Genomic DNA, 18418 nt, shown 5'->3' with positions numbered 1-18418 from the left:
TTTATTCTGAATTCCTAGGACAATGTCTGGTTTTGGAGGATTGGTGAATCCAGTAATGTGTTTACTTATTAATTAAATATTCTCTTTCAGGGCATAATAACTATATCTCATCTTATCTTATTTTTATCCTGCCTTTATGATTTTTAAAAATAACTCAAGGTCAAGAACATATCCAACAAACAGCCCTCCTCTTCTTTTCTCCACCATAACCACCACATGGGTGGGGGAGGGGTTGGGCTGAGAGAACGATTTGCCCAAAGTTACCTAGCTGGCTTTCATGGCTAAGATGGGACTTGAACTGAAGGTCTCCTGTTTTCCAGCCTAGTGCCTTAACTGCTAGACCAAACTAGCTCAGAACAATAATTGTTCTTTAAATTTTTGTAAGATTATGTTCCATCAGTGCTGATATCTTACTATCATGTCTTTTGGCCTATTTTGATTGCCTTTGATTTTTCCAACCATCAAGGTCTGCTAAGTTTATTCTTGGCTTAACATTGGTTAAGCAAACATTCAGTTCTATTTTTAAAACTAATAGTCAGCAATCTTATGTGTAGAATATTTTTTTTTTGGTATTCAGTATTTTCTTCTTGTTATGGTATCTCAGCCATGTTTTCCAGTACAATAATTGGAAGGCATTATTTTTATTTCATTCAGTCTTTCTACTAGTCCAGATTTCACAATCATAAATTGCATTGGCATCCTTCAGTCTTAAAAGACCATGGTATCGTGCTCTGGAAAGAGGTCCTAACGCAGCATCTGGTGTGGCTAAAAAGTCCAATTGGGGAGTGTAATCATAAATTACAAATGGGAAAATCATGGCCTTGATAATATGTATCTTTTTCAGTATGATGTTATAATACAATAGTAGAGTTGGAAGGGACCTTGGAGATCTTCTAGTCCAACCCCCTACCTAGGCAGGAAACCCTGTACCATTTCAGACAAATAGCTATCCAACATCTTCTTAAAGACTTCCAGTGTTGGGGCATTCACAACTTCTGGAGGCAAGCTGTTCCACTGATTAATTGTTCTAACTGTCAGGAAATTTCTCCTCAGTTCTAAGTTGCTTCTCTCCTTGGTTAGTTTCCACCCATTGCTTCTTGTTCTAGCCTCAGGTGTCTTGGAGAATAGTTTGACTCCCTCTTCTTTGTGGCAACCCCTGAGATATTGGAACACTGCTATCATGTCTCCCCTAGTTCTTCTTTTCATTAAACTAGACATACCTAGTTCCTGCAACCGTTCTTCATATGTTTTAGTCTCCAGTTCCTAATCATCTTTGTTGCTCTTCTCTGCACTCTTTCTAGAGTCTCCACATCTTTTTTACATCATGGCGACCAGAACTGAATGCAGTATTCCAAGTACTGATGTACAGTACTTTAATATTTTGTCATGATCTTCTTCCCAAGTAGCAGATGTCTGTTTCTTTCATGACTACAGTCACCATTCCTATGAACTTTTGAGCTTAGGAAAATAAATATAACTTCAGGTTTTCTGCCTTGTTGCATTGGGTTAACAATGCCTGTTGAAAATACTTCTTGATAATAAATTAATAAAATATAGATTAAAATAAAAATGTTTTACAAATGATTAAATGAACTAATATTGATAGCATTACAGATTTCTGGAATGAATTTCATACGCATAGGGCTACTAATATAATTATTAGTATTTTAGTGAGTTAATTTCTCACAGGCTAAAATCAGTATATTATATTGGGTCTGGGAAGAAGCAGTAAAATGATGTCTGGATAAACACTGGAAACACAACATGGGGCTATTACCTATAAAGAAAGATAATATTCCACCTCATGAGAACAATGAAAGAAATACAAATACATAGTCCAGCAGTTTAACTGAACTTACTCATCATATTACAGTATATGTGTGGTACAGGGGTGGATTTCAATTTTTTTTACTACCAGTTCTGTGGGCGTGGCTAGGTAGGGGGCATGTGACTGAGTAGGTGTGGCCAACTTGACATCACTCATGCCCACACCCACTTAGTCATATGCCGCCCCCACACATAGCCAAGCTCACAGAACCGGCAAAAATGTATGTGTTGCCATCTGGGAAACTGGCAAAGAAGCCTCTCTTTCCCCTCAGCACCAAATGATCAATACCTGCTCTACACACACACACACACCCTTCCCATCTAGCTGCTTTGTGCAGCTGGGAGGGTGCGTGCAGATGGGATGACACCCCTCAAGCGAGCACCAAAGTGCAGCAAAGGAGCACCTGGGGCTGGTGGCTGCTCGCTTAAGGAGGGTCTCAGCAGGATGCAAAAGGATGCTGCTTCCCTCCTGCACTAAGGCTCTGGCCATTGTCTTGCCATGTTATACCTCCCCCCCCCCAGAGGGGGGAAGAAGAGGAGGGTCACCAGAGCCTTAGTGCAGGAACGAAGTGGTCTTGTAACTCCCTTCACGTCACATTTGTGCGTAAGGCAGCCTTAGCTTCCTGCTGCTTTGGGCTGAAACCTGTGCCCTCTTCGCTGAGGAGCTGTGCGGGACATGGCAAGGCGATGGCTGGGACCTTAGTGCAGCATAGAAGCTATGTTCTTTTGCATCCTGCTAAGACCCTCCTTAAGTGAGCAGCCAACCACCCCGCATGCGCCTTTGCTGCACTGTGGTGCTTGCTTGAGGGGGGTCTCCCTGCGTGAGCGCACCTCCCAGCCCTGTCACAGCCAGTTGTGGTCACGAGAGGAGAAGGAGGAGGGCCACCCGAAAGGAAGCCTCCACCATGGCTGGCAAGAGCCCCAAGGCGAGCTTGCTGGCTTGGCTCAGCTGCGAATTTTTGAAAGAGAGAGTGAGAAGACCCAGAAACAAAGAGAGAGAGAGTGAGACACACACACACAGACACAGAGAGATGGGAGGAGATCGGCTGATGAGTGAGGACTTTCTCTGAGCCTGACACCTGGGGTGGGAGTGCAAGGTTTGGCAGGGCCAGCTCCCTTTTCCCACTGCCCTGAACCTTTTAAAGCTGCAGCTGGGCACTGCTGCCTGTCCACCTTTTCGACATCCCTTCCTCCCAGATTCCATTCCCAGCCCTTTCCTGGGAAGGGCCTCAGGAGGCTTCGCTGAGCCATTCCACAGCTGCACCGAGGCTTCCCCACTGGGAAATCTGACCCACTGCTCCCACAAGAGGCTTTGATACAAACCTCGCCCATCAGGCAGCCTTTTCGCCCAACTCCCTTCTGAAGTTAGGAAGTGGTGCTTTGTCCCCAGGACCCTGAGGAAGCCCAAGCTGGGGCACTTTGTGCAGGCTTGGTGGCAGGAAGACCCGCGGCCCCCATTCCTTCAAGCCCCCGCTTGAAGCGGGGCCTGAACTGGCCATGGGGCAGGCAGGGGGGCCTCCGACCACCTCCCACCCCAGGCAGTTGCCGTGTCCCATTGCAGGTGCACAAGGCAGCCTTGACCCCTGCCTCCCTTCCACCTCCAGCCCCGTGCAACCTCTTTGCCACCCCGCCGACCTGGAGATGCTCCCAGCTGTGCTGGACAGCTGCTCCTTCATGCCCCGTTGCCGGCTGCAGTTGATGACACTGCTTTCTCTTGGAGCCACTTCCTGGCTGGGGGACCCTCCGGGGCAGCCCTGCCATGTCCAGGCAGGCACTGGGTCAGTCAGCAGTCACACACAGCTGCCACGTGACCTTTATAAACAGAAATTAACCATCTTCTTTTAAACTTTCCATTTCAATGAGAATATTTCTAAAACTTCTTAAATTCTCATTGAAATGGAAAATTTAAAGGAAGTTGGTTAATTTCTGTTTATAAATTGGCAGCTGACTGGGAAAGCGTCCCTGGGAGCTGAACAGGCTGAGTGCGGCTTCGCAGGCTGAAAGGAAAACTGCACACCCCACCCACTATGTGCCCCCTCCTCTTCTCACCTTCCCCTCTGCTCTGGCCGGAGAAGTTACATGGTGGTGGTGTGTGGGTTGACTGACCCAGCACCTGCCCGGACATGGCGAGAGTGATGGGGCTGCCCTGGAGGGTCTTCTGGCCGGGAGGGGGTGCCAGGGTCGCCCAAGGGCCTACTGCAGCTGGCAATGGGGCAAGAAGGAGTGACCACCTAGCAGAGCTGGGATCATCCCCAGGTTGGTGGGATGGTGGAGAACTCACTGGGGTGGGAGATGATTGGAAGCCCACTACCCACCAACGTGTATCAGCAGCTTTTTCATGTAAGAGGGCATATCAGATATTGTGGGAGACAGTGAAAAATCTAATTAAATTTGATACTGTGAATAGTGTGGTCCATTCGTAGCACAGTACTGGATAATCCATTGGGCAAAGTATGCCCTGTGTCCATTGTTACTTGATGTTGTCAAGACACAGAAAAAGAAATAGGTATAGGTTTAATATAAACTATGGCAAAATTGATTTTCCTAAAGCATTTCATCACTGTCCTGAAAGTTACTAACAGCTATGGAATTTTAACAGGAAACTTAAATTATACATATCACGGTGTTTGGATTAGAATTGGAGTCAGTTATTTTCTGTCTTACCTCATAAGTCAATTAAAATAGAAAATCTAGGACAATTTTGTTTTTGCTAATCATTGTGCAGCTCCAGGCAGCCTAAACCAGTACAGCCAATGAGTGTATGGTGCAACAACTGTAAAAAATATGCACAAAACTTGATTGACATTTCTTTTGGTTATTTTTAGCATGTTTAAGAAAATTAAGTGACAGTTTGATAGATTTTAAAAAGCCTGTAGTAAGGAAAAATATTTTCTATAATATCGCATTCTATAACCAGGCATCCTATGATACAACCAAATAATTATGTTTCTTGATGTAAGATATATACACAAATACCTGTTTCTAATTTGCATACGTTATAGCAATTAAGGAAGAACAGAAGAAGAGTTTCATGAGAGAAAGTGAACAGAAAGTAAAAGAAAAGGAAGAAAGAAAGAAGAGTGACCCCCCCAAATACCCCACCAATGTTTTGGCAAGAACCTTTGTTCAATTAGTTCAGGAGTGAAAAGGTAACCTCCTGAACAGTTACAAGGGGTATATCCTGAGTACTATTCATTGGGTGCGAATGAATTAACTATTTTCTACTAAGTAAACCTTATAGAAAGAATATAATGTAGTCAATTTTCATGGAAAAAACTCACTGAAGTAATGATCAAAGAGAACTATCAGGAGTTTGCAGAGGAAGTTAAAGGATAATTGAGGTCAACCCATAGGTGGTATTCAGCAAGTTCTGACCAGTTCTGGAGAACCGGTAGCAGAAATATTGAGTAGTTCAGAGAACCAGTAAATACCACCTCTGACTAGCTCCACTCCCATCTATTCTCTGCCTCCTGAGTCTCAGCTGATCTCAAGGGAATGGGGATTTTGCAGTAACCTTCCCCTGGAGTTGGGAGGGAATGGAGATTTTACAGTATCCTTCCCCTGCCACGCCCACAGAACCGGTAGTAAAAACAATTGAATCCCACCACTGGGTCAACCCCTAAATAATAGTGTGAACTGGCTAACCTGAGTACCAGATAAGGAAATGAGAAAAAAAAGCCTTCCATATGATATATACATGATGAGGCATGTTGCAGGACTATGCACTCAGGACTTGCAATGCTTGTGAGATATTTGTTTCACAGCTAGAAAATACACTGGAATTGGAAGCATGCTTGTAGGGATGTAGGGAGAAAAAAAAGATTGGAATAATGAGTGGCCACATTTCCACCAACAAAATATGTTTATCAGACTAAACAGTAGAATTTGGAAGATAAATAATGGGCTTGTATTGTTGATGCAGGAAAGCAGACATGATTTAACAGGTGATCTGGTGGGTTTGCTCTTATAATTACAGCACAGCAATTGAAATGTATGATTTGTTAGTAATAGTCGAGAGGGGATCGTACTGTGTGTTAAAACTATCTTCATCTGCTCAGAATTTCTAGTGAATGAATTCAGCAATACTGTGATATCAGTGGGGAGCCTTAATTAGCCTGACATAATGTTGGGAAACAAACTGTACAAGTGTGGCACTTCTAGTAACATCCTGAGTTATGTTGCTTGAATATTTCTCCTTCAAAAGTTGGCGGAAGATAGAAATGCATCAGGTTTCTTTGTTCCGTGAGATGTTACAGGTTAGGCCACTAACGGAACTCAGGAGGAGAGCTTTTTTCTGTTATAGCACCTACTCTTTGGAACATCCTCACCTCTGAGGGTCAATGGGCCCTGATCTTTTTTAAAAAACATGTTTTATTTGCAGTTTTTTTCCCACCATACATATTTTGTGGACAGTGCATTGACTGGGTCAAATCTTTTTTAAACAACGCTAGCAATAATAATACAAATAAGTATGTATAATCCTAATCTTCCAACTTCAACGATTCCATTCTCTCTTTATAATTCTTTAACATTTCCCCCATTAATTCATTTAAACATAACATTTCTTTGCGCCATGTATTTGTTATCCCCTATAAATTACTAATATTTCATATTTTAAGAATTACTCCTTATTTCATCATAACTTCAATATTCCAAATGTGTAGGATTACTAATAAAGCCAACTATTAACAATATTTAATCAATCCTGGGAGTGTATCTCAAAATCCCTACAATTTCTAATTCTTAATATTTTAAATTCACAATATGCTTTAACACACTATTAATGTTGATAATACAATTAGATCCTAAATTTCCATCTACTAAGCTTAACTTATTTTTAGTTATAATATGCTGTACTGTTAATATATATACTACTATTTTCCCTATTTGTATTTTTCTATTTTATTAATATATTTTCTCATTATCCATCATCTCTTAACCTTTTTGAAATTCCATCATTTATTGATTTTTTTAGTCAGCCTTTTCTCTCTCTCTCTCTCTCTCTCTCTCTCTCTCTCTCTCTCTCTCTCTCCCTCCCTCCCTCCCTCCCTCCCTCCCTCCCCCTCTCTCTCTTGGAATCTTATAGCTCTTTTTGCTATATTTGTGCCTGCTGAACATTCCCTGATCTTATTGATGTTCTAAAGGGGCCTGAAGTCATACTTTTGCCATTGTGCCTGGGGATCTGATGGTAACGGTGTGGAGCCTGCAGAATGCTAGTAAGATGAATCATACTTTTCTGCAGATTTATATTTTTTAATAGTTTTAATGTGTTTTAAAGTTGTTATTATTTTGGTTATTTTTTGTATTATTATTACTGGTGTCAATCTCCCTAAGTCTCATATTTGATGTTGGCAGCTATATAAATTGAATGAACAAACAAACAAATCGGCACTAAAATTTTAGTTGAGGAAGTAGAAGTAGTAGGATTTGTGGGAAAAAGTGACCATATGATTTTTTTGAGTTGTTGTTTTTAAGGGAAATCAAAGGTGCATGTAATTGAACAATATATCTAGAATTCAGAGAAAGTAGATTTTAATAAGCCCAGAACAATTAATATGTGAATTCATGGCAAGAATTATTAATGTGAAAAGTAGCTGAAAATGGCAGAAGTTGCTAAGTAAAGGCTACTTAGACCACAATGCAAATTATTTCAATGAAGGAAACAAGCTAACTAACAAACTAAAAGCCCAATGTGTTCACACGGACTCAGACACAGACACACATTAGTAAAAACCTGAAAAAAGAAAAGGAGACATAGAAGGTAGAAAGAGGGACCTATGAGCATGCATAATGGCCATCTATAATTGTAGAGATAATGCTAAAGGCTCAAAATGAGGACAATGAATGATTCTAAGAATAAGGAAAAGAGCTTATTGTCAGAGTTCCAAGTAACAGACCCAAAGCAATCAAAACTCAAAGTACAAATTTATTAGGAATATCATATTGGCCCAGCTGGTGAAAACCCGACTCTGAATAACCCATAGTTTTTCCCACCCAAATCAAAACCCAAAGTTCTTGCCCTCCAGGTCATGGCCCAATCAGGTCACAGTCTCATCCCCAGCTGGTTCTGGTCCTCGCCCCCTCCAACACCTGGTAGGGCATCCTTGGATCCCACGGGAAAGAATGTAATTTTGGCTACACATCCATCCCCCCAGCTATCTCTATCTTCCCCTCAGTACCCACAGCTTCAACAGCCCGGTTGTGGCAGCCCTGAGGATGCTTCCAAAATGGCTTTAGGGCTGACACTTATTCAAATATGCCCATAATAAAAGGAAGCTGCAAGAGTATAATAAGTACTCAATGAATATGGATAATGCTGATAAGTAACAAAGAAAGCATGCAAGTATTCAGCTCTAACCTTAGATTAGCCTTTGTGAGAAGAGGATATATTTTCCATGAGGTGCCTCTGAAGGAGCAAGATTGAAGACGAGGTTGACAAAAAATAAACTCAAGGAAGATGCTGTGTCTGTATTTCCAGGATTGGGTGAATTGTATCTTAGGGTACTGAACCGTGGTGGGTTTCAAATTTTTTAGAACCTATTCTGTAGGTGTGGCCTGTTTTGTGGGAGTGGCTTGGCGGTCATGTGACCGGGTGGGCATGGCCAACTTGGAAAATGTGGTGAAACGCACTTAACGATGCTCTTGCTTAGCAACCAAAATTTTAGGCTCAATTGTGGTCATACGTTTTCTTTCTTTCTTTCTCTTTCCTTCTTTCTCTTTCTCTTTCTTTCTTTATCTTTGTCTCTCTCTCTTTTTTCTCTTACTCTCCCTCCATTCCTTTCTTCCTTTCTTTCTTGTGTGTATCTCTCCCACTTTCTTTCTTTCTCCCTTCTCTCCCTCCTTCCTTCCTTCTTTCTTTCTCTCTTTTTCTTTTTCTTTCTCTGGCTCTTTCTTTCTCTCTCTCTCTTTTGCTTCCTTCCTTCCTTGCTTCGTTCCTTCGTTCCTTCCTTCCTTCCTTCCTTCCTGCCTGCCTGCCTGCCTGCCTGACTCACTCACTCACTCACTCACTCACACACTCACTCACACACTCACTCACTCACTCTAAGGTTTTATGAAAGCAGTCACAAGTTTAGGGTGAATTAAGACTTTCTCCAAAACTTAAAACAGGATTCCAACAAAAACCTCTAGGTCAGGATCAAACTCAGGTTTTGACTTTTATTCAGAGCCCGCCCCACCAGCTTCAAAAGTTCAGGACAGACCAGGTCTCTCCAGCCTGCTCTCAACAGAGGGGAAGGAATACGACACCACCTATGTCTAGTCTACAATGCACCCCTTGTAGCAGTTCCAAGAAGATTTCACAATTTGATTCAGGAGATCCTGAGAGCACAGATCAACCCCCAAGTGGCTTCAACAGCTCTCAGAGAGAGATAGTGAACAACCAGATAACTGCAAAAAAAAAAACCAAAAAAAAAAAACCAATCCTTCCACCCCCACCCCCACCCATCCTGCAAAAAATCTGGTCAGAACCTATCTTTCCCCTACCATCCAGCCTCAACCAGTACCTATCCTTCCTCCTCCTCACCACACACACACACACACACAAACACACACACCACCATCACAACTGATGAAGCTTCTTGGATGAGAACTGAAACATTTTGTTGTTCTTCTTCCTCAAGGAAAAAACAATCCAGTTGCCTTTGGGAAAAAGCACCTTTGAGACATAAAAGAGCTGTCACGGGGTGAAGAGCTTCCTGCTATAGGCGCAGTCTACCTGCAGCCACTAATGCCTGCAAGCAGCAGCTTCAGGCACCTGCTTGTAGCTGACAGTTCCGTTTGGGAGTGGAGGCGGCAGCAGCAGCAGGCGCACCGCAGCAGCCCAGGCACTTTTGGGACTTTCGCAAGGCCGGGAACTGGCTGGAAAACAAGCCCGCCACCACTTCCAAGCACCGCATCTTCACTCTGTGAGCAGCAGACATGCCTGTTGCGAGGCTGTCCCATGCTCCAGCCTGGCTGGGGAAGACAGGTGCTCTTTGCGCCCACCAGCCACCCCAAGACATGTCGCCTCGGTTGCACCAGCCGCCAGTCGGGTCAGGGTAACCTTCCACCCATCCGCCCACCTGCCCCACTGCCCTGGCCACGGGGTGCCTGCGCCCACCACTCGCCATGAAGGTGACATTGTGGAACTCGCCGCTGCTGCTGAGGGAGGACCGGCTGGGCAGCACCCCCTCATTGGCTTCCCCATCCTGGGCTGCACTCACACCCATGCCCACCCCACCCAAACGAGGAGAAGGAGGCGCATTGCTGGGCAGCGGGCAGGGCTAAGGAGGACACGGCATTGCCACCCTTGTCCTTGGGGCTCTTCTTGTGGGACATGCTGGCTAGTGCTGCTTCAGGGTGCCCCGACCACTGGCTCCTCTGTGTGCAGCCCAGCTCCCAGCACCACCGGCTTCCCATCCAGTGCCTGTCCTCGGCAGTGCGGTCCGTTCCCCCCCCCAAAAAAGATTGACCACCCGTCTCTCCAGATGATCTTGAAAACCTGTCAGGTTGCTTTTGGAGGGGATAGACGGGCAGCATCCCCCCTGACCCTGGGTGCCTGCAGCCTTGGAGCCTGCAGCAACTTGCACACTAAAGGCAATTAAGAACTTCTCACACTCATGAGAAGATTTTCTTTACTGTGCAAAGGCCTGCTTTAAGGCTGCAGGCTCTGAGGCTGCAGGCACCCAGGGACCAGGGGGAATGCTGCCCATCTGCCCCCTCCCAAAGCAACCTCGCAGGTTTTCAAGATTGTCTGGAGAGGCGTTTTTTAAAAAGAAACCCCCACCCATTCTGGGGGAATGCCCATAACCAGGTTGCCCAGCACCCTGAAGAGGTCCGCATGGGACTCCAGTGGCTGCAAAGTGTGGCACGGGAGGCAAAAGCCCCCACACCTAGTGGGGAGCCTAAGCAAAGGAGGAGGCAAAGAGCTGGGCGGAGGAAGGGGGAAACCCTAGTTTGGGGATTTCTGCCCCTCGTGCTGCATTTTGCAGCTGTTGGAGCCCTGCATGGACCTCTTTGGGATGCTGGGCAACCTGGTTCTGGAGGGGAGGGATTCCCTGAGCCAGGTTGCCCAACACCCCAAAGAGATCTGTGCAGGGCTCTGGCAGCTGCAAAGCACAGCATGAGGGGCAGAAGTCCCCGAACCCAGTGGGGCAATGCAGCTCCAGCAGTGGCAGTGTGGCTTCTTGCAGCAGCACGCTGCCCTGATCAACCTGCCTTATGGCACCCTCTGCAGCCCACTCTGTGTGGAGTTGAGTTGGCAGCAGGCAGCCCTCGCTAGGGTTTTCCCCTTCTCTCTGCCTCCTCCTTTGCTTAGGCTCCCCGCTGGGTTTTGGGGCTTCTGCCCCTTGTGCCATGCTTTGCAAGCATGGTGAGGCAGGGAGAGAGAGATTGAGCGGTGACCAGGCGGGCAGGGGGAGCGAGTGGGGAGGCCAGGGGACGGAACGTTCCAGTATGGTGCCACCCGACAAAGGGTACTGAAAGGCACGCTAAATTTGATGAACAGGTACACGCATACTGGACCGGCAAAAATCCTCCCCTGGTACTGAAGCAACTTGCTGATGATCTTGCCAAATGATCTCACTGAGTATTGTGGTGAGTCTTGCTGAATAAAGTGCCAGATGACCAGAGGAAAGAAAATGTTTTGCATATCAAGAAAGAAAGAAAGAAAGGTAGGTAGGTAGGTAGTTTTTTTCTTTAAAGAATTACAGTCCAGTCAGTCTGACACCAAAACCTGGGAAGATTCCAGAGCAGACCACAAAGCTGTAAATATGTTGAAAATAATAATTACCATAAGTTCAGCATGCTAACTTTATTTCATTTTTTATCATTAGTCGATTGCTGGAATACTATAGCAGTAGTATGACATGATTTCATAAAAATATTAACAAAGTACTCTGAACATCCAGATTAATAGGCTTGTTGATCATTGCACCAATCACTTAAATTATACCATTGTACTTAAATGGATAAGTACAATGTCCTTGCCTTGAAGGACATAGTACTTATTAATGGCTCTTCAACAAATAGAGAAAGAAAGAGTTGCTACATTATTTAATGTAGAGATCTGTATTCTTTGCCACTTTAGTTAAAGACTTGGATGAGAAAAGGAAATTATAATGATGCTTATAAAATTTACAGATGACACACAACTGGGTGGAATTAGCTAATGCTATAGAAGTCAAATGAAAAATGGGCTGGATGTAGCAAAATGAAATTTAACAGACATATGTAACCCAAGTGCTTTATTTCTGAGGACCTTTGATGAATGCACTTACTCTCTTATCATAATACGACTGTGACTGATTAGCTTGGCTCTGCTCATGCTAAATCAGGGGTGTCAAACTCAAGGCTCATGGGCCAGATCCTCCGTGGTGCCTCTGCCATCGAAAATGGAGCACCAGAGGAGACGAAGTTTGAGCATGCAAGATGGGACACAAAAGGAGAAAGGGAAAGAGGAAAGACAAAGAAAAATAAGGAAAGAGGAAAGAAAGCAATGAAGGAAAAATGGGGAAAGGGGGGAAGAAAGAAGAAAGGGGAATGAAGAGGGAAGGAAAAAGAAGAGAAGGAAAGAAGGAAGGAAGGAGATAATGAGAATGAGGGGGGGGGTGTCTCAGGGAAGTCCTGCCTTAGCACTTGGCCACCACAGGTGCCCCCAATGTGAGTGACATCGAACTGGCCATGCCCATTATGGCTAGAACCATCCCAGCCACATCCCCCGGCCCTCCGAAGTGAAACACAACCCTGATGTAGCCCTCAATGAAATCGAGTTTGACACCCCTGCACTAAATGGTTACCTCAGCAAGAAGCTGTAGTTGGCAAATTGGTTAAATCAGAGCCAGAAATAGTGTGTGTGTAGTATATCATGTGTTGCCACATTAGGTAACTACAACAATTAAGTTGTTTCAGCCAATGTCAACCACCTCACAAGGCTCTACTACTAGGAAGTATACCAATATGCACTTTAATCTTGAGTACCATTATGATAGGAAGCTGCTGAATTGATATTTCAAACTACTATATTTAAAGAAAACCCTGTTTTGTGTTCAATCGCTGAGTTATTGAAATTGAAGAAAAATATAAGCAGTTGATTGGTAAGGAAAAAAGAAAAGCAATTAAGGAATTCTGGCAGTATCTGAGAGGGCATCCATGAAAGAACCCTGTAATTTTTGTAAGTTGGTCATTCCTTTTGTTCTTTTACATACCTACTGGTATCTGGGAAAATAGTTTTTCTGCTTTATATATATAGCAATAGCACTTAGACTTACATACAGCTTCACAGTGCTTTATAGCACTCTCTAAGTCAGTGTTGGCACTGAGTGCCGAAACCAGAATGCGCACTGGAAGAGCAGTTGCTCTTTTGGGTTCCGGAGTGCACAGATGTACTGGCCATCTTGTCTTCACCTGCGTAGGAGCACCAGAAACCAGAAGAGCAGCTGCCTGGTACGCATGTGCGTACTGGACAGCTGTCTTCCGGTTTCTGGCGTTCCTGCACAAGAAGACCAGCTGGCTGGCACACATTCATGCACCAGAATCTGGAAGAGCAAGTGGCAATGGCACATGCCCAAAGAGATGGCTCTGCATGCCACCTCTTGCACACATGCATAGGTTCGTCATCACGGTTCTAAGTGGTTTACAGAGTCAGCATATTGCCCCCAACAATCTGGGTCCTCATTTTACCGACCTCTGAAGGAAGGAAGGCTGAGTCATCCTTGAGCCAGTGAAGATCAAATCCCTGGCAGTCAGCAGAATTAGCCTTCAACACTACATTCTAACCACTATGCCACCATGGCTCCTGTATGCACTAAAGTCTCTTGTCTGGAAATGAAACTCTTTTCTCCAGTGGCTCCCAATTTTATGTTCAGAAATTAAAGACATCTTAAAGCAGTTTAGCCCCCAGTTCTAATTTCATTCTTATGTAGTCTTAGATAGAGAGACAGTTTGGTCTAGTGATTAAAGCACCAGGGTAGACACCGGGAGATTGTGAGTCCAAAGACAAGTCTAAAAGGGATGAAACCGGTGCTGCTGTGCACAGAGTTGTTGTACGCCACTTCAGCATGTGGTAACAGTTCAGTCCAATTATCCTGCTGATAATTGATGAAACACCAGAGGTACTGCTCCAAAACAGAGTTAGTCCTTTCACAAGCTCCATTAGTCTGAGGATGGTGGGCAGAGCTTAACCCCTGGGTGGAGCCAATCAACTTCAAAAACTCCTTCCAGAAGAGAGAGGTGAACTGTACCCCTTTATCTGATATTATCCACTCCGGCACCCCATGCAAACGGTATATATGTGTAATAAACAATTTAGCTAAAGACTTAGTTGAAGGGATCTTGGAACAAGGCACAAAATGAACCTGTTTAGAGAACAAGTCCGTGACCACCCAGACCATGGTATTTCCTTGACTCTCCGGTAATTTGACAATGAAATCCATCGATAATTCCTTCCACGGGGATTCAGGATGGGCTACACCTTGAAGCAGGCCTTGGGACTTTCCTGGTGGCCGCTTAGCAGCGGCACATACAGGGCAACTGGCCACATATGATTCAATGTCTTTTTTCAAAGACAGCCACCAAAATTGTCTTTTGATGAGATGCAGAGTTTTCACAAACCCAAAATGTCCTGCCATGCGGGAATCATGAGCTCGTTGTAGCACCAAAGACTTCATGCTTGCAGGAACATATAATTTAGCACCTATCCAAGCTAGTCCATCTTTCATGGTGCATTCATTTGAATGTTCCCTAAACCAGTAGTTGGACTCAAGGCTTTCCTTGAGTTTGCAGATGAGGTCTGTTGTGACCTCCAAATTAGAGTTGGTTTGGCTTCTGGTAACCATTGGAGCAGCAAGACTTTTCGCTGGGATGACTGGAAGTACGACGCTTAGCTTGGAACTGTTGTATTGTGGGAGTCTGGATAATGCATCTGCCATGACGTTCTTCCCTCCAGGGATGTATTTTAGGGTGAAATTGAATCAGTTGAAATGTTGCACCCAACGCATTTGTTTAGGAGATAGCTTTCGAGGGGTTTTTAACGCTTCCAAATTTTTGTGATCAGTCCAGACTTCAAAAGGGTGTTTAGCGCCCTCAAGGAAATGTTGCCAGGTCACCAAAGCCCACCTGACTGCAAAAACTTCCTTTTCCATATAGCCCATAGCCTCTCTGTCTCTGTCAATTTTCGTGAGGTATAAGCGCAAGGCTGCAGGTGCCCGTCGGTGTTTGTTTGAAGTAATACTGCTCCCACCACTACATCACTAGCGTCAGCCTGAACGATAAATGGTGCATCCATGTCTGGGTGTTTTAAAACAGCTTCAGCTGCAAAGAGTCGCTTTAGTTTTTCAAATGCGGCCTGACATTCCATAGTCCATTTCAATGGCTTCCCCAGTTTGGGTTTGGCCTCTCCTTTTGACTTTAGGAGATTTATAATGGGTAGCGCAATGCTGGCGAAGGATGGAATAAATTGATGATAAAAATTTGCAAATCCCAAGAAACTCTGTAATTGTTTGCGGGTGCGGGGCGGGGGTGCCCATTCGGTAACGGCTTGGACTTTAGCTGGGTCCATCTCGATGCCATTGTGGGAGATGCGATAGCCAAGGTAGTCAATTTTTTCCTGATGAAATTCACATTTAGACAATTTGGCATAAAGCTCCACCGCACGGAGTTTTTTGAGAACTGAACGCACTAATGTCACATGTTCTTCATGTGTTTCAGTGTAAATAAGGATGTCATCAAGATAGACTATGACTCCCTTGTACAGGTGGTCATGCAGAATTTCATTTATTAGTTGCATGAAAACCGCTGGTGCCCTCTGTAGACCAAAAGGGAGTACTCGGAATTGGAAACAACCAAGTGAGCAGTTGAAAGCAGTCTTCCATTCATCTCCCTTTTTAATCCTGACTCTGTAATAAGCCTCTCTTAAGTCCAATTTTGTGAAAATCTTCCCTTTACCCAATTGGGCCAACATGTCCTTCATCAGAGGGAGGGGGAAAACATTGTGTACATACACTGCATTCAAGTTCTTATAGTTCACACAGAGGTGAAGGGAGCCATCTTTTTGTATCTAAACAACACTGGAGCAGCCACTCGGGGCCTGGCAGGTGTAATAAACCCCCTTTGTAAATTTTTATCAATAAACTTCCGTAATTCATCCATTTCACGGGGGGTCATTGAGTAGATTTGGGGTTTTGGAAGTTTCACTCCCAGGAGGATATCAATACTGCAATCTGTTGCGCAGTGAGGGGGTAATTTATCAGAGGATTTCTTACTGAAAACATCCTTTAGGTCCCAATATTCTTTTGGGATTTTCTCCTCCCCCTCAATTCTTTTTTGTCCTGTGGCCGCTAGGTTAGGTTTAGCGTTAATAGGTTTTGGAGCCCCCTCTCTCCCTCAGGCGACGTAGCGGATCGGATGCGCAACCACCCTTTTCTCCAATTGATGCATGGGTTCCACTTCCGTAACCAAGGTAACCCTAGTATGAGAGGCGGATCCATTCCTGGCGCGACAATAAAACTTATAGTTTCTTGGTGAGTGCCCATCCACATGTCTATTGGCTCAGTTACAAAATGGGCAGGGCTCTCCCCAGCTATTGAGCCGTCCAGCTGGCAAAAAGCAATGGGGACTTTTAAAGTTTTCAATTTCAGCCCCAGTTTTTCCACCACCTCAGGACTAACGATGCAACGTGTGCATCCCGAATTTAAGAGGGCCAGCATTTTCTCTTGCACTCCAGTAGAGGGCACTTTAAGTTCTATCGGGATAGTCATGGGGCCCGATTGGGAACTTACCAGACGTTCATCGTCAGATTCGGTTTTACTTTCCTCCGATGAGGAGGATGGTTCCTCCTCCCTTGGAGTGGGATGGAACTGTGCAGTCGGCTCCACCCCTTTCATGACGGTGTCCCTTCTTTTCCCAGGATATTTGTCTGGTTTTCTCTCTCCCCCAGCAGAAGGTTTTGGTCGCATCTTGGTGTGGCAGTTTGCTGCTATGTGCCCCTCCTTCCCGCAACAGAAACAGATGATGGCTCGGGGCTTGCTAGTAAACCAACTTTTCCCTCATTTTGGAGCTCTTTGGAGGTTTTTTTTGGGGGGAGTAGCCTTCTCTTTTTCACTGTCATCACGGTACTTGTCTCGGGCTAAATCAATTTCCACATCCGCTGCCAATTCATACCAGCACTGCAATGTTCGTCCCCCCCCCCCCTATTTACACAGTTCTGGTATATATCTTTGTTTAAACCGTCCATGAAGCCATCCAACAGGGCCTGTTCGGACCAACCCCTCATATAAACAGAAAATTCACAAAATTCTTGTATATATTTAGCGACTGGCCTGTTTCCCTGGGTAAGGGTTTTAAATTTAGTTTAAAACCCTATGAGCGGATCATCAAAGCGTTTACTCAGGACGGCCATAAACCTATTATAGTCTCTCAGGGGAGAATCAGCGTTATGCAGAGCAACCGTCCAAGCCGCTGCTTTATCTTCTAATGCCATGGTAACAACTCTTACCTTGGCTTCTTCTGTAGGTAAATCCTCTCCAAATTGACGCATGTAATTCCATACTTGAACGAGGAAAAATCCAAGATTTTTTGCCTCCCCACCGAATTTCATACCAAGTAGAGGAACTTTGGCCATCCGGCGTCTGCGGGGGGCCCCTCCCCCTCTTGGGATGGCTCTGGCGGCCGCTGCTACTGGGGTTGGGGCTCGTTCATTCTGATCATCACCACCATCCGTGCCCCCAGTCTCTCTCGGGCAGAACAGACCCTCTGCAGTTCTCTCCTCTGTTTGTGGGAGAAGATCTTCTCTTTCAGGACAACTATCATGTAAACATCGCCTCTCCCAAGCCTCTTCGAAGAGTTTCATGGCCTGAGACATCATAAGGTTCTCCTCCTCGACCTCCTGCCATGCAGCGGCTGGACGCCTCTGTCTCCTTGTGGTGACCCCAAATGGGGTTTCCTCGGACTCATACTTCTGTCCCACTCCCAATGTCCATCTGGGGCGAACGGATTGTTCGGATCCAGCCATTCGCTCCGTTTCCAGAGGGCATGAGGATGCAGTTGCTCCCATGTCTTCCTCCTGGTCGCTGCCTGGGTGGGACATTCTTTTGAAGTTTGGGATTTTATTGCACTCCCCTTGGAAGGTGTTAACTCCGGGTTGAATGCGAAACTGAGATCTTGCTTAATGTCAGGGCAGCCTCCATCAGTAACCAAGAAAGAAACCACTCAACTCCATATTTCAGAATTAAGAGTACTTTTACTGGTTATGAGTAGATAGCAGGTAGGCAAAGCAAGATCTGAGGCAAAAGCACACGTAATCATAGATATCAATATGTGACCCAACCCCCTCCCCCTGGTAACCCCATCCCTCAGTCCAATCCACACATACCACAGGTGTCATGTGGGCTGCAGCTTCAAAACCCACCATCAGGTTGGTATGCCGGACGGTTGGCCTTGGCGCCAAGTCCACTATCTGCAGCATGGGCAGTAGATGGTGAGAAAACCACTCCCTTCTTCATTCACTCCTGTGCTGAAGCTTTCCCTCCCAAATACCATGTTATCCCCCCCTCCCCGTTTCTATGGCAGCCGAAAGCAAGCAGCAAAGCAGAGGCTGACATCATGTTTGCTACCTTGA

The 18418-nt window shown here is 45.1% G+C and overlaps 1 protein-coding gene across 7 annotated transcripts in view; it reads left to right on the top strand.

The window, feature by feature from the left end:
* Window positions 1–18418, top strand: part of IKZF2 (IKAROS family zinc finger 2) — a 139423-nt gene that overhangs the window by 15793 nt on the left and 105212 nt on the right. The window contains exon 1 of one of the 7 annotated variants that reach the window (XM_081932352.1): window positions 4787–4976. The exons of the other annotated variants lie outside the window; for them this stretch is intronic. The gene's annotated coding sequence lies outside the window, so the exon portion shown is untranslated. Of the gene's footprint in view, window positions 1–4786; window positions 4977–18418 lie in introns of those variants that run through there. 7 annotated transcript variants of the gene reach the window in all.

Source organism: Natrix helvetica (genome assembly GCF_964273705.1).
Source record: "Natrix helvetica genome assembly, chromosome: 1".
In the NCBI taxonomy this organism is placed as follows: domain Eukaryota; kingdom Metazoa; phylum Chordata; class Lepidosauria; order Squamata; family Natricidae; genus Natrix; species Natrix helvetica.
This window is presented reverse-complemented; position numbering and strand designations above follow the sequence as displayed.